The 24,504-nt window shown below is 35.9% G+C and overlaps 1 long non-coding RNA gene across 1 annotated transcript in view; it reads right to left on the bottom strand.

Annotated features, from left to right (window-relative positions):
- Positions 1–24,504, bottom strand: part of LOC101747910 — a 145,970-nt gene that overhangs the window by 48,950 nt on the left and 72,516 nt on the right. The window contains exon 2 of the long non-coding RNA XR_005860596.2: positions 23,273–23,372. This is a non-coding gene — a long non-coding RNA (uncharacterized LOC101747910). The remainder of the gene's footprint in view (positions 1–23,272; positions 23,373–24,504) is intronic.

The raw sequence follows: 24,504 nt of genomic DNA, 5'->3' as shown, positions 1-24,504 counted from the left end.
CTGGACAAGCCCCAGGGCCTCAATGTCTTTCTTGTAGTGAGGGACCAAAAACTGAACATAGTACTCGAGGTGTGGCTTCACCAGTGCCAACTACACAGAGACAATTACCTCCCTAATCCTTCTGACTACACTATTTCTAATACAAGCTAGGATGCCATTGGCTTTCTTAGCCACCTGGGCACACTGTTGGCTCATCTTCAGCCTGCTGTTGACCAATGCCCCCAGATGCTTCTCTTCTGCACAGCTTTCCAGCCACTCTGCTCCAAGCCTGTAGCATTGCATGGGCTTGCTGTGACCAAAGTGCAGGACACAGCATTTGGTCCTGCTGAAGCTCATTCAATTGGCCTCAGCCCATTGATCCTGCCTGTCCAGATACCTCTGTAGAGCCTTCCTACACTCAGGCAGAGAGACACTTCCTCCCAGCTTGGTATCATCTGTAAACTTACTGAGGTTGCACTCAATCCCCTCATCCAGATCATCAAAAAAGATATTGAACGGACTGGCCCAAATACTGACCCCACAGGAATACCTCTCATGACGAGTTACCAGCTGGAATTCTGGAAATGTCTCCATTAACTGCTGTTGAAACTAATCCTGTTACTACCTCCTTTAAATGGGATTTAGTGTCATAGGATGTGGAAAAGATCGAGATACTGAATGCTTTCTTCACTACCAATCTTACCTAGCAAGACTGACTTTCAGAGGGAAAACAAATGTCATTCATACATTTCAACAAATGCTTTCATAAAAGAGAGGAAGGAGAACAAAGGGAACTTCGGGTCAGTCATGCTCACCTCAATCACTGAGTTGATGCAGCAACTATTCCTAGAAACCATTTCCAGGTATGTGAACTTCAAGAAGGGGATTGTGAGCAGACAGCATGTATTCACAAAGAGAAAGTCATTTTGATCAACCCGATAATTCTGATGAACTGACTGGCTTGGAAGATGAGGGGAAAGCAATAGATATTGTCAACCTAAATTTCAGTAAGGCTTTCTGCACTGTCTCCTGTAAGATCCTTGCAGTGAAACTGATCAATTATGGGCCTGATGGAGGTAGATGGAGAATGGACATGGAGGTGGGTTGAAAACAGACCAAATGGCCAGATGCAGTGAGCAATGGCATGGAGTCCAGTTGGAGACCATCTACCCTGGCTGTCAATATTTGCAGCAGTGATGTTTAACAACCTAATTAATTATAAGGGCAGATTTTGCCTTCAGTAATTTTTCTGATGGCACAAAACTGGGAGAAGTGGCTATCCAGATCCACATGCACAGAGTGCATGGGCCTTTCACTGGCATTGTGGGACAGCAGTCAGAAGAGCTGTGTGAGGTGAGAGAAGGTGGACAATCTGCTCTGCCATGTGGTGAGGCTACTGGATTAAATATATAGATTAAAAAGAGTCATGGAGGACAAAAAGAAGGAGTGAGAAAACCACAGTTCATCTATGCACAGACAGGCTATTTCAAGGGAAAAAATCACAAAACCCAAGGCAGCCTGTATCACGTCACGTAGAGGAAAAAAAATGCAAGGCTGGAGGCAAGAACACAAAGGAAAGGAGTGGGTGGAGGCAAGTCTGTACTTGAAGCAGCAAATGAAATCCATCCTTGCCTGTTCCATCCCACTGAGGTGCCTCTCTACAACACTTATGAGGCACTAGTTGTGGAAGGGCCTGTCTGTGGGTAGTAACAGCCCACTCAGTCTAGACAAACAAAATCAGATCAGGAAAAGCCTTCCCTCAACATCGAGATTACATCACTGAAGAAGAAGAGAGAGGTATGAGTTCCCTACAGGGAACCAAACATCCAATATGCTGAGCAGATCCTATTCAGGGAGGTGGTTGAGTCATCTTCCCTGAATGTGTTTAAAAACCGTTTGGATGTGGTGGTCAGGGACATAATTTAGCAGAGGGTTGTTAGAGTTAGGGTAGTATGATTAGGTTGCAGTTGGACTTGATGATCTCAAAGGTCTTTTCCAACCTGAGCAATTCTATGATTCTTTGATTCAATGATTCAATGATTCTATGATTCTATTCTTAAAGAAGTCTGCTGTCTTCCTGGGACTCAAGTGCGAGATGTCACCAGGAAACTATCTAGCCCAGTACGACTGACAGATGACAATTCCTTACTGCTTTCCATATAGGGAGAGATGATGTGGCTACATGTGGGTCAAGGGCTATCGAAAGGGATTTCCGAGCCTTGGGATGATGGCTAAAGGAATTGAATGCACAGCTCATCTTTTCTTCTCTGCCTCTTGTAATGGGTAAGGACACAGTAACAAACCAAAGGATCACTTCTTTAAATACCTGGCTTTGTGGCTGGTGCCATCTCCAGAACTTTGGGTCTTTTGGACCTCCTTGGAGATCTTTAAAAGTTGCCTGTACATGGTCCTGGCAAGCTGCTCTATGTGGCTTGGCTTAAGCAGCGGTGGTGGGACCAGACTACTTCCAGAGGCCCCTTCTAACCTCTGTGTATCTGTGATTCTCTGATCTATCAGCTTAAATGATTGTTCTAACCTCCTAATGAACATTTCTGACTGTTGGAGCAATTTACTCCAGAAACAAATTTAAATATAAATTTGCTAGCAAGGATTCAAATATACCTGACTTCAGCTATCAAGAATCAAATTCACATTGTGGAAAACTATGTCAATCTAGATCCATTATAGAAATGCACTGAGATAATGTGTTTTTGTAACCTTAAAGTCAAACAATAATGTTCATTTAATAAATATTTTAAATTTGCAAAATATAACTATGCATGAGCTCTAAGTATAATTTTCCAAAGGCCAAGCCACAGATAGATTCTGACAATAAATAGGCAGAAGTATTGGAATTAAGTTAAGGTAACTAAGAGATTACCCATTTATAAAAGTAAAAAAATAAAAATAAAAATAAAAAAAAATAAAATCACTAACATATTCCACCCAGAAGGTTTCTGAAAAATCTCTTCATCTGTAGTAACATTTTTTTTTCCATTCTATGATTTCTCAGGTTGCAATGAGTCATGTCATGTAACTGAATGTGTCATTTCCAACTGCAGCATGATGAGAAACAACATAACAAAAAGTGACAAGATTTAACATTACAAGTAAAAATGAAATGCTACAGTGGTAAACACCAGTTTTCAGCAATTCGGGATGCCATGTTTTTTAAAAAGGACAATCTAACATATAATGATCACAGCAGCATACAGAATTACTTCATTTTCAACATTTCTTTTTTTGTCCAGAAACTCCAGTAGTGATTATCTTTTGATATTCAGTTGAAACTTATCTATTTATCTCAATTAACATTAATATACTCTCAAAAATTATCCATCAATGCAAGTCTACAACAGAAATGTTTATTGTAATATTTAATGTGAAACTGGGAAAATGAGTTTAACTAATGATTGCATTTTAATTTATGGATTAGGAAAATTGCTTAGAAGTGTTTCACTTGCTTATTTGACAGTGGCTCATAAAGGCATATCATTTCTTATTTGCTTCAGGTAATAGCTATTATTTGGGAAATGTAAGAAGATTCCAAGTGCTAGCCAAATTACTGAGAGGAGAGATAAAACCAGAAATCCAAATATTTTTGAGTTCAGTAGTGTACAGAGAATGCAACTAGAAATTTTGAATTCATATGGCAACTAAGAGAGCAAAAACATTAGGCAATAGAGACAGAGGAAGGAAAAAAGTGGACAAAATGGGCAGGACCAGCAACTGACTAGGAAAGTTGTTTATTCTCACCATCAAAAAAATTATTTTGGAGAATAATTTTTTTGTTTGTTTAAATCTATTTTTGTTGTTGTTATTTTAGAGCATTAAATGTTTAATATTTAGTTTACATAGTAGAGAACACTACTATGCTAATGTGTCATGCTGTGAAATAGTGCTGTTGAAAAAATATATACAAGGGCTGCTCCAAAAATAATGCCTCCTATTTTATTATGTTGGCCCACAACAACTGAGGTGGACATTGGTAGTATGGAAACTACCTCTACCACCTCACTAGGAGGCCTGTTCCAGTGCTTGACTACCTGCATGGTAAAGAATTTTTTCCTAACATTCAGCCTGAACCTCCTCTGGCCTCATTTGTGCCATTCCAGTGCATCCTGTCTTCAGTCACGAGAAGCAGAGCCCAGCATGTCCCCATCCTCAGAAAGTTGTAGAGATCAGTGAGGTCACTTTTTAGCTTCCTTTTCTCCAGAGTAGATGACCCAAGTGTTACGTAGGCCCAGTCAACAAGTTTTCTCTTAGATCGCAAAATGCTTCATCAGTATATCAAGTTTGCATTGGAACAGTGTTATACAAGCCATAGAGATAGTAACTGCGCTACAGTGCTTAACTGACAATCAGAGGAATTCTGTAATCACCAGTCTAGTACAAACTTGAACATTCCCTTTTGGAGAAAAAGAGGCTCAGAGGAGACATTATTGCTCTCCACAACAGCCTGAAAGGTGGACTAGAAGAAATGGCCTCAAGTTGTACAAGAAGAGGTTCAGGTTGGATATTAGGAAAAATGCCTTCTTCAGAAGAGTGGTGAGGTGCTGGAATGGGCTGCCCAGGGAGGTGGTGAAGTCACCATCCCTAGAGGTGTTCAAGAAACATTTAAATGTACTAAGGGACATGGTTTAGTGGGGAAATACTGGTTCAATGTGGATTATTAGAAAAATCAATACCAGCTTATTTACTTTCATATACACATACTTTCTGCAATTAGGCTATCACTTTGGCAAGCAACAGTATTACTGATCTTACTACAGTATGCTGAAGTGTTACATCACCAAGCCAAAGTTATCCAGGCTTTTTTCTTTCAGTTTGAATGCATGTATGTATAATAGGCACATCCTAGACTGAAAATTAGATTCAATGCTACCAACCTGTGAGGAATGTTTAGGTCTGAAGAAGATGTTCCATTTAGGTGACATCATCATCAAGAACTACATAGCATCTACCTCAGAACTGCCATGGCAATAGCTCCTATCAGCTATAGCTTTCTGTCTCCGCTTTCTCATACCCATTGCCAGGATTGCCTCTGCTGGCATGCTGCAATTGTGATGTTACTTTTGAAACTGAGATTAGAGCAAGAGCTTAGATTAGAGCTTCCTTCTTGAGAAAAGGTCTACCATGTGCTGTCAGTATCTGCTAACTTGTTAGAGATTTCCCAAAGAATGATGGTATGTTCCTCTGTCTATCCACAATTTTCCTGAACTGCCAAAAAGTATTTGGCAGTTCCCCAGAAATATGCTTCCACAAGTTCTGCTGAGATACTCACAGCAGATTTGCCTATCTAGAGCAAAATATCAGGACATGAACTGAAGTTGCACAGCTAATGTGAAAACCTTCTACCACTGGCTCCTAATGATGAAAGTATACCAGTGTTAAAAGCTGTGCAACAGCTTTTAAGAAGTCCAAGAAAGCCTATCTTTTATGTTAGACTTATTTATGAATATTTTCCAACTTTCCTAAAGTTGTGCTGCCATTTATGAAAGAGTAAAAAAATTCAATGTCTCTAAATGGGCATGGAGATAGGAGTGAGCTCTCTGCATGTTCTATGGATCTGTCATTCATTAAAATGTGTGGAGGAGAGGGTAGTTAGCAGATTATTTAAATTAATTTTTAAATGTGACTGAAGTTTCATATCAGCACATTCACTGTGAAAATACTAAATTCAGTATCAGGTACAAAATGAACAACAAAGTTCAAAAATGGTATACATTTTAAAATGGATTTCCACTTAAAGCTTATCCAGACATTTGCTACTGTCATGAAATTTTAAATTATTTGTACACCACAGAAATAGAAGCTAAGAAATGGTAAGTTCTTTGATGGAATTTCTTAGAGTTTTAGAATACTCTTCACAGGTCTTTTAAAAGGGTGAAAAATGAAACATTTTCAAAAAGTTTAGAAAGATATTTCACAGAAGGGGTTATTTATCATAATATTCTTCTGTCTTGCCCTTTCTCCCCAGAAGAATGCAGAACAAGGTAAATATTTAGAAGGGAGGTCTGTAAGTATTTATTACCAAGTAATGCAGAATTGCCACAATATTGAATATTGCTTCTATTTTGTTGGTCCAAGTAGTGAAAAAGAGTCAATGATCAATAGAATTTCTGGTCTTTCTCCAGCTATATGAGATTCAGAAAGCATACAGGAACAAGGCTTCTCAGCCAAGTCTGCTCTAAGGAAAAATTCTGTGCAAACAGAATACAGTAGTGTATCTCCACACATAAATTAATGTAAATATTTAGCAATGATAAATTAGAATTCCTAGTCAAAATGTTATCATCAATATTTATAAATGTAAAATTATTTAGAAGAACAAATACTTATTTTTCAATGTGAGTATTAGCTTGGTGTTGAAGTAAAATAAAACATAAAAATGTCAATCTCAGAAGGATTGCCTTAGAAGTATTAACCTAAAGCTCTCTTACAAAACTGAACAGAATGAAAGTGAACCTTAACTGTGTGAACACTTTAGGTCCCTCTACTTATCCTTCAGTAATAAATTTGAAAAAAGAAGATATACTGTAATATTTGTTCCAGGCTAGAACTCTCCCTTTTCTGTGTAGGTTGATTTTGAAATGCATGTTTATATGTACACTGTGACACTAAAAGGGAAACCAGTATTAATGACTGGAGTTCAATTATCAGTAGATAAAGCAACAATTATAATGTATGAGATACATGTATTATTTCTAGTTCTTTGAGTTCTTCTAGATCTATACACCTACTATGTCTTACGTTCTTGGGAAATGTTTAGAAAAAGCTGAATCTTGTACAGAATGGTGAATTCAGGGATTCTTTTTCATTTTACAACCAACGGTGACACAAATGCTTTTAAAATAAAATTTAATATACAAAGTTCTTCATTGGTACCCTTCTGATTTCTCTCTAAGTGGAAAGTTGTTTTAACTGGCCAAGTCTGAATAACTAGACACTAGGCAGTTATGATACTGGGTTTTGTTGTTGTTGTTGTTGTGTTTTTTGTTTTTTTTTTTGTCTTTGCAATCTGGATATATCCAGACATTTATTGGGTAACCTGTGCCTGATTTGTGAGTGAGGAAGAAGTCAGAAAGTTCCAAGTGGTAATTCTGACTTAAAAGAGTTACAGAAATGTATCTTTCTCTTTTGCCCTTTTAAATGTAAATATATATATACATATTTATATATTAAGTGCTATTTTTTTTGAATATTTGTCAGATCAAAACCATAGGACCAATTTTCATATACTTAAAAATAAAGAATACAAATCTAATTTTGTCCCCTCCTCTAATAACTGCAGCCCTTCTGTACTTTCTATTTCAACTGGATTGCCTAAACATTTTTTATGGTTATGTAAAACTTGAACTTTTCTTTTTGAGTCATGCACATCATTTTTAATCACTCACTCTAGTTCGTACAAAAAAAGGAACAGCCTGCTACTTGTGTGAGTCAGAATCTAAACAGAGCTATTTAAAAATCACTTGGAAGATATGTTATTAGCTAATTAGCATAATTTAGTTGTAGTGAAGATATACAATCTAACATGTTTCGCTGAATCAATTCATAAACAAAAACTGTAATTAGGTACTATTTCCTATGCATTACTATTCTCCTTGAGATTCTATAACATGGTCAAGTCAACCCAAGAAAGCTGCCAGTAAGATTTCTGATCTGAAATGGTATGCTGCATTTGGGATGCCACTGTTATTTTTCACATATTACATTCCAATATTGTCTAGTTAAAATATATGCACCAAATTTAAGTTTCAAGTCTTCATAATTTTGTAAGTATTGGGATGTGTGAGAAAAGATACCTTATTCAAGCTTATTTCCTGAGTTTAAAATCTGAAATAATAAAACTGAGCCTGACAGAACAATTCGATTTCCCCAGATTGTTAATGAATTTAAAAAAAAAAAATTAAAAAAAAAAAAGGAAAATCAATTTTTATGGACATTTTAATTAAGCACTAGAACTGTACTGCAAAACAGACTATCTGAAAGTATTTACTCATGACTAAATTCTATATTAATTAACAGCAGATAACACATCTGTCTGACTTCAGAAATTGACATTCATATCTTCAGTGGAGATTGCAAAATATCTGATATTTCCCTTTCTCAAGAATTGCTAATGTCAATAGTAAAGCAATAATGCCTGAGAATTAAGGAATCCTTTCATAGTATTTATAGAGTAGCTCTACATCATAATTACAGTATGTTTTCTGGACTTCTGGAGAAGAATGACAAAAGTCTTCTGGTGATCATCTAATATTTTCTGATCAGTTTCAGAAGGAACAGTTCACATATCATAATAGAAAATAAGAAATTACATTATAAATACAAAATCATTTTGGATTATGAAAGGAAATTTTACAGCAGTATACAAAAATGATACCATCTGCAATCAGACCAAGTACCACATTTATTTCCAAGATAAAGGACAAATTTATTTTTAAACAAATCTCAAGGGGACACTGATGCCTCATTGATACTTAGTATGCTACTGCTGAGACAGTGTTCAACTTAAGATTTCAAAAGCATCAGAAATATTGAATATTTGTCTTCTGTGAAGCAGAAACCATTATTTGTAAAAATAAATAAATAAATAAATAAATAAATAAATAAATGGAAAGCAATTACCTGTAATTGGGCATTTGTGGATATTAAACTGTTCCAAACATGTCACTGTGGCTTATGAAGACAGAAAATAATTAGTTTTCCACCAGAATTCCTAAGTATTTCAGACGGTAAGTATCTGAATTTTCTGGTCTTGTGCATTGTGTTCAGTGACAGTGCTGCAGATGGTCTTGTAACCTTGCAGATAAACTTCTGAGATCTTACTCTGATTCTTCAAATGCCTTCCAAAGTTGCACGTTAATTTATCTTTTTTTATGAGTGTGTTTTATATTTCCCAGATGAAATGTATCATCATGCAGTAAAATTCAAATTGGAAAGGAGAGGAGAGCCACAAAAGTAAAAAGTAAAATTGACTAGAAATCAGGAATGATCCATCAGGAATATATTCTATACTCATGGCAATTCATTTCTAGATATGTACTTAAATAAGAGAGCTTTTAGGAATTATCACCTCAGTTGATTCAGCATATTCATGTTGGAGAAAGAGGTTAATCAGTTCCAAGATGACCCTCAAAATCTTATTCTGCTTTTACCACTCCCTGGATAATTTTAATGTGCTTCCTAGAGAGAAAATGCAAAGCGTGCCTTGAGGAGTTTTATAGTATCTAATCACAGAACTCTCACTGGCAATGTATTAGGACTGTCCACATCATCTGCAAATTTTCTGTTATCCAAAAAGCCATCTTCCTCCAAGTAAAAAAGGCTATCTGATAATATCAATATGTAAATAACCTGATTAATAACATACCAGTTACAATGGTATTCCTTGTTTTGTATTGTATTGTACAAATATTCCTTGAACTATAAACAAATGGTCCATACTAAAATCTTTGATACTTCAGAGTTTCAGCTTGGACATACAATCAGTTTTACACCTACTGTGAAACACAGCAGTATTATCTCCAACAGTGAACATATTTTAGCGTTTGTCTGCCATCCTAGCACCACAATGTGGCATTTCTATAGCCCCCTTTTTAAAAAGAGATTTTAAACAATTAAGGACTCTATGTTATATAGAGAACACATCTGTCGTGTTTTCTTAGAACTTGAATTCCCTTGTCAATTTCCATAAAAATTCTGAATATCACTACCTTTTTCCCTTATGTCTTCAGGTAAAAGCACATTTGTTTTGAAGATTTTTATGATGCCCCAGAAATCCAAAATACAGTCTTCAAGTAAGAGATAACAATGTAAGAATTTATATGGAAGAAACCCTGAATTGCTGTCAGATATCCTGGAAAATCATTAAAATAATTAAATCCGTCTTTGAGGAAGATAAAGCCTATTTTTTTAAAAATGCTCCCGATAACAGTTATCAGAGCTCCCATGTTTCAATTCCTATGATTCGATCTACACTGCACCTCAGAAGTAAATGTAAAACATGACAATACATCAGAATTACTGCAATAAGTACTCCCTAAAAAAGAAGCATTAAAATCCCTGTACTTGAACTTCTTTACTTCAACAAATGCTTAGACTTCCCACTGAATGATAAGTGAAAGTACCAATATATTCCATTATGAAATCATGCAGATAATCAAAGGAGATGCTGATGGGGGAACATTTCTTAGAAAAGTTACATGCCTTCTATTGTATCTCAGTTATGATTCCCAAGAGGATACCATGTGACTATTTCCACGCTTGAATTTGAAAAGAAAAAAATTACATAAAGAATTATGGACTCAGAAGGGCAAGTGTAGAGTCCTACACTTGGGGAGGAATAACTGCATGTGTCAGCACAGATGAGGGGGCTGCTCTGCTGGAAAGGAGTTTTCCAGAGAAGGATTTGAGCGCCAGTGGTATCCTGGATTGCAATAGGCAGGGCATAGCCAGTTGGTTCAGGGAGGAGAACCTCTCCTCTACTCTGCCCTGGTGAGGCCAAATCTAGAGTTCTGTGTCTAGTTCTGGGCTCTCTACTTCAAGAAAGACAAGGAACTTCTGGAGAGAGTCCAGCAGAGAGCTGCAAATATTATTAGGGCCCTGGAGAATCTCCCTTATGAGGAAATGCTGAGACCTGGGACTGTTCAGCCTGGAGAAGACTTAGTGGGGAAATCTCATCAAAGTTTATAAATATCTAAATGGCAGGTGTCAAACGGATGGGGCCAGACTCTTGGTGTGCAGTGACAGAACAAGGAGCAACAGGCACAAACTGGAGCACTGGAAGATCCATCTGAGAAAAAACTTCTCTACTTTGAGGGTGATGGAGCACTGGAACAGGCAACCCAGAGAGACTGTGGAGTCTCCTTCTCTGGAAGACATTCTAAACCTGCCTGGATGCTTTCCTGTGTAACCTACTTCAGGGAACCTGCTTTAATAGGGGAGTTGGACTAAAAGATCTTCAGAGGTCCCTTCCAATCCCTACAATTCTGTGATTCTCATCAATTCTGTGACTGAACAGAATTCTGTTATCCAGGATTTTAAGGTAGAAAAGCCTTCCTATGTTCCTTTGCCAGTACTGCCAAGAAACCAACTCATATATGCTAATCCAGGCCTGAGCAAGGTGTGTAGGTCGCTGACAGAAGTTTGTATACCCTTTCCTCAATTGTTCAAGAATAAGCAGTGCATATCCATTTCATTTATGGCAGCTTCTTAATGAGTAACTCTTTCACACTCCCAACCTGCACTGTTAGTTAGCAGGGAGAACAAAGCACAAAGGAGCTTCTATTTTATTTCACTTTGTTGGAGGAACTCTGAACCCTGACAGTTCTGAGATGTTGTTAGTTCATCCCTGTGGCTGCAGACCAGTAGTCTTTAGGACTATACTCAGTATTCTGGAATGAACATCCCCACCTCAGCCCCTGTAATTTCTCAGGGTAAACAGTGTGCATCCCAAGAGGTAACGATGGACTTTAATTATCTGCAGGGTATTTGGGACAAGAAAGAGCAAAATAAAGTATTACTAAATAGGTAAAGTCACTGGCTAATAGTAAAGTATGAAAATACTGTTTCATACATCTGAAATAAGAAACACTGCAGGAAATTCCTCTAACATGGAAAACTATAAAAATCATCATTTAAGCTTAGGTAAGACCTTGTTGGCAGTGAATATATATACACTAGAAAACAGACCTTAGTTTTATTTCTACAATAACACACATCCATTTCATTTCCTCTTTTGTCTCTTTTTTTCATATCCAGAATTTGTTTTTGGATTTTTTTTTTTTTCCAAATGCAACTAACATTTTGCAAAATAAATCTTCAGTTTTATATGGATTCTAGATGAAGTCAGTAACACTGGATATGTTACATTATGAATGTCAGTGCTTTGACAAGAAGTTGAAATCAGGGTCAAATAGTTACATTTAAATTTGCATACACACATTAATAATATTTAGTTACATACATAAACATACTCATAAATACACATTTAATCTAAACATGAAAGTGCTATGTAAGCAGTGTAAGCAGTAGACCAAAATTCTCCACAAAAATGTGTAATAGAGGGTGAAAAAAATGAGCACAACCTAAAAAACCCTGCTACTTTAATTATTATATAAGATATAAACTGGGTTTTAGATTATACTCTACACATCGACGCATGATAGTCTGAACCTAAAGTTTGTAAGATTTAATTTTCTGTTGCTATTAATGAATATTACAACAGCTGCCCCCTGTGGTTTGGTATAAAAAGCAGTGCATATACCTAGCACAACATTTGCAGACTTCCTCAGTTTTGTGTTTTTAATGTGATGAAAAATTGTACAAGTAACAAAGGACAAATGTCATGGTAACTAAAACATTTCCTATACATGTATTTTAGAGGGAAGCTAAATCAAAGGTCTTCAAAGAATTACTAGGGTTCTTTCTAGGAGGTTATTGACAAATATGTAGTTTGTCTTCTGAGTTTGTGCCTCTTTCACAGATTGGTGTATTTGTGATCCCACAGGCAGGAATAAGTGTCTGTAATTCATTTCTCCTTGTTAACTAGTGTGCTTTTGTGTGTAGGATGATTGACAGCAAACTCGGCTTAGTCCCAACGGATGAGCTTGTTAGCAAAACCCTAGCATCCTATCTCTAATAAAGCATATCAGCAGTACATTTTGTCCTATCTATTAGCCTCTCTGTTTCTTTTTTGTGAAAAGCTGAGTGTCCCTTTGAAGCAATGACAAATAAACCCCTGAACTGAAGTGCTAGGCTGCCTTATGGACAGCTGGATAGTAAATGTCACACCGTGTATAGAATGCCTATTATCAGAGTGAGCCATTTGTTCCATTCCTTTCAGTATCTTAATGTAATACAAAATTGCTAAATCAAGCCCCATGTCTGTGACAGAACATAATTAATGAGAAAGCAGGAGCCAATTCAACACTCTTTATTGGGACCTAATTGGCTCAGGCAACAGAGTTGTCACTCAACAAGAGACTTCCTTTAAAGCAATTTTGTTCTTGGTTGTATTACAGAGCCTATTAAATTGTCCCCTCCTTGATCACACAAAGAAGTATCTGCATGCAATAATTAGCTTTTCCAAGGGGATTTTTTTTTAACTCTTTCAATAATAGCACATTTTCAAGCTCTGCTGGAGGAAATAGACAGCAAAGGGAGATGTGCAGCCTCTGGACTGGAGTAAGTGTAATACATGCATTTTGGGAAAGCCTATAAGGAGCATATCAAAGCTACAGCTAGTGCATAATGTAGTGGCCTGACTTCAGCGAGGGCTGGAGGTCAAGCTGGGCATCTAATATTTGCACTCTGCAAATTGTTCAATTAAAGGAGCAAGCAAAATGTAGATGTATGGACTGTTTAACTGAGTGCTTCTCTCTTGACATAATATCAAGGGCCATCACAAAGAATGAGAGATCCTATTTCCTATTGCCAGCATCTGGAAACTCTGATACCAAGATTAGCAGCAGTATGTTTTGAATAGGAATCAAAACGTAGAAATCTTGTTTCATTAATATATCCAACAGAGTTTCACAGACTGTGTTTTTATTAATCAGAAGATTATTATTGCAAGATAAACTCTGAAAAAAATCGAGGAAGAATTTTTTTTCTGCCCAAAGAATGAATTTTATGTTTTGAAGAAACGTAGTACTGAAATCATGCATGAGCAAGATGGAAGTCCAGAATCTGTTTCTATGGCATCTACCATCAGGAAAAAAAGTTATTCAGAACCAAAATGTATCACTTCTCTTACCTGAAGGGCAGTGATTTAGTCACCATCAAAAAGATTCAGATGTGTTCATGCATGCCTGTAGTATACATGAACTTATTTTTTCCAGCAGATTTAAACTGCAGATAATAAGCCTCATAAGAACTTATCTGAAAGCTAGGCAATAAAAAAGAGAGGTTCCTGAAGCAGTTGAATATCTCTATACTTATAAAGACTTACCATAAGGAATCTTTACGTATTCTGTTCTGTTTAGAATTTAAAACCGTATCGTAATGGAGGATCTAGCAAATGTTTCTCTCAGAAAAGTGACAAATTACTCTCTCTGTTACTATTTTATGACGTTTGTATAAAATTTCCAACTCAAAATACCTGTTGAAAAGTTTTAGAAATACAACAAAGATAGAAAACTACATTTTATTTAAGTTTATTTTTTAATAAATAGATATTTAATATTCCTTTATTAGCCACTACTTTCTGATAATTCTAAGTGAAAGAAATCAATGCACAAAGGTAGCTCTGAAAGTAATACCTCCTATTTATTTCCATGGAAACTACTACAGACACAAGGAGCTCAATACCACTATTTGACAGAGCCGATTCTCATTGTTAGTGTTTTATAGCCCATACTAATCATTGTCACCACTGCAGAAAGGCATGTGTCTCCATAAATGTTCAGCAAGCATCAATGAATGCCAGTGGGTGCCAATTTTTCTGCATGGAGGAATTCAATGACACTGCTTTATTTCAGATGCACTACTGTGTCAGATGCCATTTTGTCAGACTGTCCCTCTGCTGCCATCTGTTGCATGGCAACAAAATGTAATGGAATATTGGTGGGAAGGTTCAGCCTCTACAGCCATACCACCAACCTCCACTTCTGATTGTGGGCCAACATAATAAAACAGGAGGCATTACTTTCAGAGCATCCCTCGTAATTTCTTTCCCCTAACAAAAATTCCAGGGATTTCAAAGGGAATACTTAAAGCACAATATGAGAGTGCAAATTATTTATTTTTTCAAAGAAAAACATATTTAACTGGTCTTTGCATAAGTTATATCTGAGGTTTTATTAGATAATTGTGATGGACACATTTTGATTTGTGCATTTGACATAGCTATTTCAGTGGTACAAGTTCATTGACATCAGTTTTAATATGCATGCAAAATTTAGCATTTCTATCATACACCCCTGGATGACTGAAGACCGAGCCAGAACAGAATACATAAGTATATTAAACATCCAGGTTTTTTTCATATTTAATAGGACAGTATTCTGAATGGAAATGTGAACCAACAGTGTCCTTTTGTGAGTCACTCATGAGCACTGTAGAAACATATATTCTCAACACAGTTTCATTAGCTTGTTCTAGTAACAAATGATAACGATTACAAAAACTGCTATCACCTGATTTTCTTTAATTAATCATTTGCAATCAATATTCTATAACTAAAACTGTGTTATGATTAATTCTATACAGTCTAGAATACCAAAGAATGCTGAAGAGCTTTAGAGCATACAATGTACACATCTACTGAGGAGGTTTGGGCAAGTGAAATCAGAATATTAACAAAATTAGCATTTAATCTGAAATATTACACAGCAAAGAAATATTAAGTGGAAAAATAGCCACTTAAAATGGAGAATATATTTTATGAGTATATTCAACACAGCACTTAATCAGATAAACCAGTTCCCTGATATTTACTGCTCATCCAAAAAGTACTATAACTCCTGAGTAAATTGCCAAGCTTCTGTAGTTTTGGCCATCATAACTGTGTAACATGAGTTAGATGCCATGCTGTTTGAATCTAACACAAGACCAAAAGGCTGTTTCTAACTTATCAGAAAACCTTGGACTTCATATATTGGTAACAGCCATCTGACAACACATAGCCAGAAGTTACATATCCCCACACTTGAAAAGTCACTGTCACTGATGACATAAAAGCAGGGCCTAATCAAGAACAAAATACAACATTTGTTTGTATGCTGCAAATAGAACTAGAATGTGTAATTACATGACAAGTGGTTATTAATACTGCAGTAACGTTAAAAATGACAATATAGATTAGTAATGGATTATGTCTTTATATAATCTACAGGGACAACTTCTTGTATCTGCATTAGCACACAGTAGCTAGCAATAATACGGAAATTAGATGTCAGCCTTTATGTATTTTACAAAGTTATGATGGTGTACAAGGACTGTTATTTAGTTCTGTAAGATTTTTCTTCTTACATATGCAAGGGCATTTCAACAAATGTGTTTATGCAATGGACTGTTTCCTTGTTTTAATAAACAAAGAATTGTTACTGTTAGTAAAACTGGAAACAACAGTCTCAGTTAGGACAGAGAAACTTCTGTCATTTTCTCTGTCTATTATAATAATGTAATACCTCAAAATTTTATTCACAAAAAAGATGACAAATTCTATAGCACTTTTTTTTTTTTTTTACAATTTTATGAAAATGTTATCTCTTTTCATGTGAATACTGCCTGCTTTCTTCATCTTCTATACAAATATAATAATGTGCCTTAGTAGCTTGGTCCCCAGTGGTATACTTCTACACAGGTCGTTATATAGCAGAAACAAAAATATTGAATACTCTAAGCAGTCTTGGATTTCAGACACTAACACCGAAGGAGTCTGCAACCTCTGAATCTGTCATACAACCAGACTTTTCTTCAGCACAAAGTATGATTAAAAGTAATAACACATGTCATACCACTGTGGCAATGCCAACACAGAGGATGCGTTTCTACAGAACAGATGGTACTTGCAATGCTAAGAAGTCTATTCTCTTCATTTTACCTCATTGTTACTTGGCTTCTGTGCCTTCTCACACACGTCACACATTTGAAAGTGTGCACAATGTCCTCTTTCAAAAGGGCTTGAGCATATGAACTCATATAAACAAGATCAGAATGCAGATTAATTTATCTAGAGTATAATTCAAAGTAGTTTTAAAAACAAAAGGTATCTCAGCAGAAAAATCCCATAGCTATTATTTTAGAAATTAAGGCATTTATCCTTTGGAAAGCTGGGAAAAGTAATTTCATATAAAACTTAACAGAGATCAGCTCACCTGCTAGTTACAGATACTAAGGTGAAATACAGCAGTTTCAAGAAGTGCTGAGGAAACTTTGTGAGAATTTAAGAGCAAATCTCATGAAGAATAATTTTAAAAACAAAAGATGTGTGATGTAGGCAGAATTGCAGCTGATCTCTAACCAAAAGTGAATCTCTGGTAAAAAAAAAAAATCATGGGACACCCAATGATTTTTTAAAAGTTTAATTCAGAAGTTGTCAAGTCTAGTATTTCAGTAACCATCAGTAAGATACAAAAGGAAGAAGCTACATCTATAGAGAACCAGAGGAAGGAGTATCATACACTGTTTAATCAAAACAATATATTAAAGATCTTGATTTTTTTTTTTTTACAGATCTATAAATACATTCAAGTTTTTGCAGATTCAGCAGATCATAGACTGAAGAAGAAAGGCTTCAATGTGTGCAGAAGGAAGAAAATTCTCACTGTTACTCTTCAGCACTATAACTCAGAAGGTCCAAATCCTGCTCTAACTGAGACTGTTCTGCATGTTTATTTCTCAACTGCACAAGAGGTGAGGTTATGTTCATAAACATTTTACTCTCGGCTGCAGTATCGAGGAAAAGAGAGACTTAAACTACTTCACTGAGCAAGCAGGAATGATCTACTGTGAACATACCAAAATTAGTCTATTAAGAAAAGATAATAATAGTAAAATCTGGTTTCTTTCTTTATCAAGCTGAGGATGAATAATGGCACTGCAAGCCAGATTACACATGCCTTTGGCAGCCTGAAAATGACACATACAGAACTGGCCAAAATTAACTGCCATGGTCTATCCATCCGTGTGTTATCTGAAAAATTCTGACAGCCTGCTCAGTCCTCTGCTATAGCTTCCTATGAGGTCACCTATACTGAGAGATGTGCTGTATTCAGCATGAATAGACTTGGAAAAATGCTAGCATACATAGAACTTACATTTTAATGTCATCTGCAACATTCTCTGTAATTTTTTTCTGCTATCAGTCTTATCGGCAAACAGCCTAGTATCAAAGGACCTGTTATAATAAATTGGTCAGCCTGTTACATCTGTCTATCTTGGTGGCTAGACAGAGAAGATTGTTAATTGCATGGCATGTGCAGTGGTTTTCACAATAGATGGTACAGTGTAGTGTTTCACAAATTGTAGAAATAGTTTCCTCCATCTTTATTTCTGCTTATTAACTCTGTTTTCTCTCTAATTCTTATTCTCAGGAAGAGAATTATGTCTGAAATCGACTTAGAACAGAGAGAGAATGGAAAATAAACTGCTATGCTCTTTGTTATGCACTCAGTTAAAGGATCTTCTTAACAGTTGTGAACTTCACTGCCCTAGACAAGTGATGCTGACAGAAAATGTAGCAATTTGTGTGAATATTTCAGAGAAGAATAAGTTTTCCTTCTTAATCAATGATTAATTATACAAAAGTAGAGATCTCAAGGCCTTGGAATGATTCAAACTTTTTATTAAATCATCATAAATTCTTCAGACTGCAGTCTCAATGCTGAAACTGCATATTACAAATGATAATCTCAATGGAAGGCAATTAGCTATGTCCACTCTCAACTGTCTGTCTTAATGTGAAATTTTAAACTGACTCTGCTGTGACCTGTTGGTAAGTATAATGTCTTATTGGGAAAAAAAAAAAAAAAAAAAAAAAAAAAGATTAGGAGGAGTATGAGTGAAATTCCTCCTAAAGCTAATATAGACCTTCACTACGGGTTAGTTCTTCACACAGCTCATCAGTGAAGAGAGGAAATGTCCTGAGCACTGTATTTCTTTCAGACTCTAGGGTACACATTTCACTTTGTGTAGCAATTCTATGTGAAATGGATTTTACTGTCTCAGCACAGTTTGTAAAATAACTATGTAAACAGTTAATCCCCAGACAACACATAAGGTTTTGCTTTGGGAAGAGAATTACTATGATAAACCTGGCAGTCACTTGTTTTTAAAGATACATGTAGCAAGCTGTTACTACTTCTTTTCTGAATAAGAAATAGGAACAAAATGATACTTCCCCCAAACATAAGTCTGCTTGGAAACAGAAGAGTAAGGAGTTTGGTGCTAGTAAGTGGATGTGAGTATATCTGTGTACAAATCACCCAGGAAATGACAGACAAAATTGGAGATTGGAGAAGAACAGTCAAAATTCTGAAGAGAAATTAAGTGGCCTTGATGAAAAAGAAAGAATGAAAATCTCTCTGAGCAGAGGAATCCTGGAAAAAGGTTGAGAAATGCAAGAATATAAATTACCTCCAGTTCCTTGATTCCTGCTGTGTTCATTCCAACAGGGGTTTAAAAACTCTTTCTAAATTGATGATCTATATCAAATGTGTAGGTTGCTCTCAAAGTAGTGCCTTCCAGTTCCTCAGAAATACAGTAAATAAAGTACAATATATACAAAGAGCTCAATAGCACTATTTGACCAACCAATTCTCAGCTGCAAAATGCTATTTTGCAACATAGTCACCACCATTAGTTGTGCATTTTCAACATCTTTGAACAAGAGCCTGCATACTGCATTCATAGATGCCTGCAACAACAGAGAACACACACTGTCGTCACCACTGCAGAAAGGCACCACCCACTGCCTCGCTGTGCTCACATCCACTGTTTCATCTCCAAAAATGCTCAGCAAGCATCAGTGAATGCCAATGGGTGCCAATTCTTCTGCATGTAGGTATTCAGTGACACTGCTCTATTTCAGATGCACTTCTATGTTAGATGCCATTGCCACTATAAATGAAATATAGGTAATACCTATAGCTGGACTATTTTGAATTTATCTGATGCAATTAACATATAATTTATATGCCAAGGATAAAACAGCTATGCTGAATCATATGTTTTTACTTGATCATATCTATCAACCTCCAGTCTTACTGTCTATCTTGAGTGTAGTAGAAAGAAAAATGTGTTCAACATTTTGCAAAATTCAGGCATTTTACTAAATTTTATTTAAACTGTCTTTGAAGTTTGGATATTCCTAAACTCAAGGGATTTCACTAGGGGAGAAAAACATAAAAAAACTAGGATTTGATACTGCCATAACAACGTATTTTAGGAAGGCTTACATCAAGAGTCCTAATGGCTGTTCTGTTTAGTAGAGAGGGATTAGGACATATCTACAGTTTAGATAAAAAAGAACTATATAACTAGTAGTGGACTGAATCTAATGTAGATGTGATGACAACATTATCAATATTAAATATATGTACTCTTACATACAATTAAGTATTTTTAGTAGCATACTTCTCAGAAACAAAGTTAAACCACTGTCATTTGTATTCAAGTAACAGCAGCCAATATATTTCTCATTTTTTCTACCCTAGCATTCATGGTAACTGGAATGTTTCTTTGTTATGAAAAAGTATCCGTATCAACACACATGACTAAAAAAAGATGAAATTACTGTTTGCTCAGGGAAAAGAACTTATCTAAAAAAGAGATTCATGTTTTGATTATTTTGATGATAATTTCTGTTACTGATATTTCACATCATAGTATCATGTAGTGCACTATGAGTTAAAGACTTAATGCTCCAGTTCCATGGATTGCTGATATTTCAGAATAGAAATATTCTATTTCAGAATAGAAGAACAGTTACATATTCCAGAAGACTTCACTGTTACGTTTCCATTTTTCTTTTAGAGGAAAAGATAAAACTGCTCAGTAGTCACAGGATTCCCCCCCCCCCCCCCCCCCGCCTTTTTTTTTTTACTGCTCTTTTCTGTGATGTGTGCTCCCTAGCTGTCTTGCCTCCAGCATTAGAGTAAGGCCTTCAGTTTTGAACACCCTCCCATTTTATTTGGTTTACTGTCTTCAATTCCAATTATCTTGTGTTATATTGTGTTATCTCACATTCTGCTATCATATTTAGTAAATTAGTTTTCTCCCTTAGCTTGCTGTGGCTGTTTTGTTTTTAGGCCTATCTCCCTACCTTTTCTCTACCCCCTTTCCCCTTTCCTTGGGTGTGGGTCTATGAGTCCCTCCACCCCATTAGTCTCAGAACTGGGCCTAACCAGCCCAGAAACCATTGACAGCTATTCTCAAATTTCCTAATATAAATCAGGTTGTGACAAATATTTCTATAGTTTTGACATGCAGCCATACAAACAGCTATTATTTACAAAGACATTACAGATAAGGACTTGAGGAAATTAACAAGGAAAGTAAAGTGTATCCATACTGAACTGATGCTTAAGAAACCACAATGCAACTTAGGTAAGTTTTTCACTCATTTCCATAGTTGTTCTTGAATACTATGTCTCTCATTTTATACTGGACATTCCTCTTACAAACCACTCTTTGTTTTCATCTTCAGTGTAAGTTAATCTGAGAAATTTACAGATCTCACTGATAAGCAAAATTATCATAAGATGTTCATCCAAATCATATTTAGGGACCCTGATTTCAGCAAGTATGCTGATGATAGAAAGCTGGGGATAGTGGCTGACACACCATTCAACAAGATCTGGACAGTCTGGAGAGTTGGGCAGAGAGGAACCTGATGAGGTTTAACAAGTGCAAGTGTAGAGTCTTGCACCTGGGGAGGAATAACAGTATGCATGTGAAGTAGGGACTGACTTATTGGAAAGGAGCTCTGTGGAGAGGGATCTGGGTGTTCTGGTGGACAATAGGTTGGCCATGAGCCAGCAGTGTGCCTTTCTGGCCAAGAAGGCCAATGATATCCTGGGGTGCATTGAAAAGAGTGTGGCCAGCAGGTCAAGGGAGGTGATCCTCCCCCTCTACTCTGCCCTGGTGAGGCCACATTTAGAATACTGTTTACAGTTCCGGGCTTCCCAGTTTAAAAAAGGCAGGGATCTCCTAGAAGGAGTCCAGCGGAGGGTCACAAAGATGATAAAGGGTCTGTAGCATCACCCATATGAGGGAACACTGAATAACGTGGGTCTGTTCAGCTTGAGGAAAAGAAGACTGAGGAGATATCAGATTAATGTTTGTAAATGTCCAAACGGAGGTGGGAGGAAAGTGGATGAGTCCAGGCTCTTCTTGGTGATTCGTAGCAATAGGGCAAGGAGTGACAGCCTAAAACTAGAACATAGAAAGTTCCATGCAAACACGCCGAAGATCTTTATTGTAAGGGTAACTGGAACAGAGATTGTGAAGTCTCCTTCTATGGAGATATTCAAGATCTGTCTGGATGCCTATCTGTATGACCTATAGTGGGGTACCTGCTTTAGCATGGGGGTTGGGCTCAATGATTTCTTGAGGTACCTTCCAACCCTGCAATTCTATGATCCTCTGACAGCAAATATCACAGTTGGCATTAGAGTATTTGATATTCCAAGCTGAATCAAGGCCCATTTGCTTCCCATCTTTCTTAGTATGCAACTAGGAAGACTTCAAGTTCTCCAGTGTCCCTATATATTTCTAGACCTTAACAACAGAATTTTTGTGTATTTCTTCCTCATTGACTACACTGCTTTTGCAGGTATTTTGAAAAGCACTGCAGCCCTTTTCAACTACTGATGCCAAAGCCACATAATTTTCAAATGAGCCTCAAGGAGACGGCTTTGTCAATGGCAACTTGAGACATTACACTAATCTTCCTCATACCATTAATTAACACAGTCAATATGACTTTAGACATGCATATTAACAACCAAGAAATAATGGAGATTAACTACTGAGATAAAAGAAATTCTTAAAATTAATTAATATTTTTACTTCCAGTCATCTCTGTAGTCTTACATACATAACCACCTTTATCTCAGGAAGATTAACAGTATGATCTTTATTTCTAAATGTCTATGCTACGTTCCTGAAGTCTCAAGTATATCCCAAACCTGATTCATTTCTGAGTCAGTCCAGTTTCTCATTCACATCAATTTCAAACTTTGCAAAACTGTGATTTACTATACAGAGCTTTAAAGAAATAGCCTTTTTATTGTGATGAGGGAAAAAAATGAAAGCAAAATATTTAACAACTCTTTTTTTCCAATAGCTTTTTAATTTAAAAAAGAAAGAGAAAGCACAGATTTTGAACAAGAATAATTATCTCACTCTTACAGTATCAGCACTGCATTCTGTGACCATGTCGTAACATTGGATTTGAGGGAATTACTGCAGTTAAAGTTAGGAAATAGTGACATAACTGCCTAAGCAACCGTTACACTTATATCCTCATGCAGTTTTCATTTCCTTCAGAATAATGGTGTGTAAATATGGGTAAAATTACATCACTAAAGTCTTTTGTAAAGTATTTTGTATTTAAAGACTTATCAGAAATAAAGCTAAAATTAGTGGACGAAGATATCAGCAAAGAATCAAAATATTCAGAAAAAAAACTAAAAAGGATAATCTGTTGACTGTTTCATTTGCAGTTTATGTGTTTTGAAATTTCTAATTGAATGGCTGTGAGACAGGACGAATTCGGTTAGCCTTTGAATAAGAAACATCTTTACAGTAGATAGTAAGTAGAGGTAACAGAGCTTACCCTGTTTCTTCCTTCTGATTGGCCTGGAATGGATGAATTTATCCATCTTCTACTTATCACAGTATTGCTGAAAAATCCTGACATTCATTGTTTGTCATCACTATGGAGAAAAGAAAATATTACTATACAGGTTAGTTAAAAAGTGAACAGCATCTGTAAAAATACTTCAGTAACAAAATCAATGCTCTAATGAACTTATTATTCTGTGTTATATGGAAATAGTTGAATAAAAATCATTCCGTGAACTCTACTGACTGATCAACACTTAGCAAAAGCATTTTCCACTTCTATCAGTGATGGTTAATCAAAATTGCAAGAATGAATAGGCATAAAAAATTATTTTCATGATCTGTTAAAAAAAAAAAATTGAAAATTGTTCAATGCAAACACTTTGAAAAAGGCTATATCAAACTAACCTTAAAATATCTGTTTTGATATACTGCAGCATCTCTCCACAATCACTTTATGGAAAATATAGAATAGTTTAAAATTACATTGTACCACTACTGTCAATGAAGTTAATTGTCTTTGGTTTCAATTTAAAAAATAAAGTTGGTGATAGACTCTGAGTCATTTCTGTATCATCAGAAGAGTAAAACTGAAGAGAATGAAGGATAGTCATGAACATGAAATTCAGCAAGAAATGAGAACTACTCTTAGATAGACTGCAATGTTAGAATCTATCCTATTGTACCACAATCTATCCTATTATACCACAGGTAGAGTCATATGAAACGAAGTTTATATCTATTGTGAAAACTTAGAATCAAAGAAAAATAATTCCCATTAGCGTCTAAAAGAGGAACAGAGTACAATATGTTTCAGATCATAATTTCTAAGTTAGTAAAATTATAAAAAATTGAAATTAATGTTTAGGAGAAAAGAAGGAAAAAGTAGGATCTTGCTACCAGAATATTCCTTAATATGAAACTATGAACAAGATTAATGCAGAGCAAGTCTAACACAAGAACAAATTTATACATTCAAAACACCACTGTAAATTTGGTCTAAATTGTTCACAATCCAAGGTGAAGACAATTTAGAATTTTTCTGTTTTCAAACTTGAAACTCAACTGTGTTTTTACTTTTATTTCCTATAAATGCTTGTAAAGTACCTATAAGTTTTAGAGGAGGAAAGACAAAGTGTGACTTGGTTCTTTATATTGTCTTAAAAATAAATTAGTTGATTTACTAAAAACTGTGTTCAGATATCAGCAAGATCACACTCATTG

The sequence above is a fragment of the Gallus gallus genome, chromosome 5 (assembly GCF_016699485.2).
Source record: "Gallus gallus isolate bGalGal1 chromosome 5, bGalGal1.mat.broiler.GRCg7b, whole genome shotgun sequence".
NCBI classification, from domain to species: Eukaryota; Metazoa; Chordata; class Aves; order Galliformes; family Phasianidae; genus Gallus; species Gallus gallus.
Note: the sequence above shows the minus strand (reverse complement) of the source record. Positions and strands in the feature narration are given on the sequence as shown.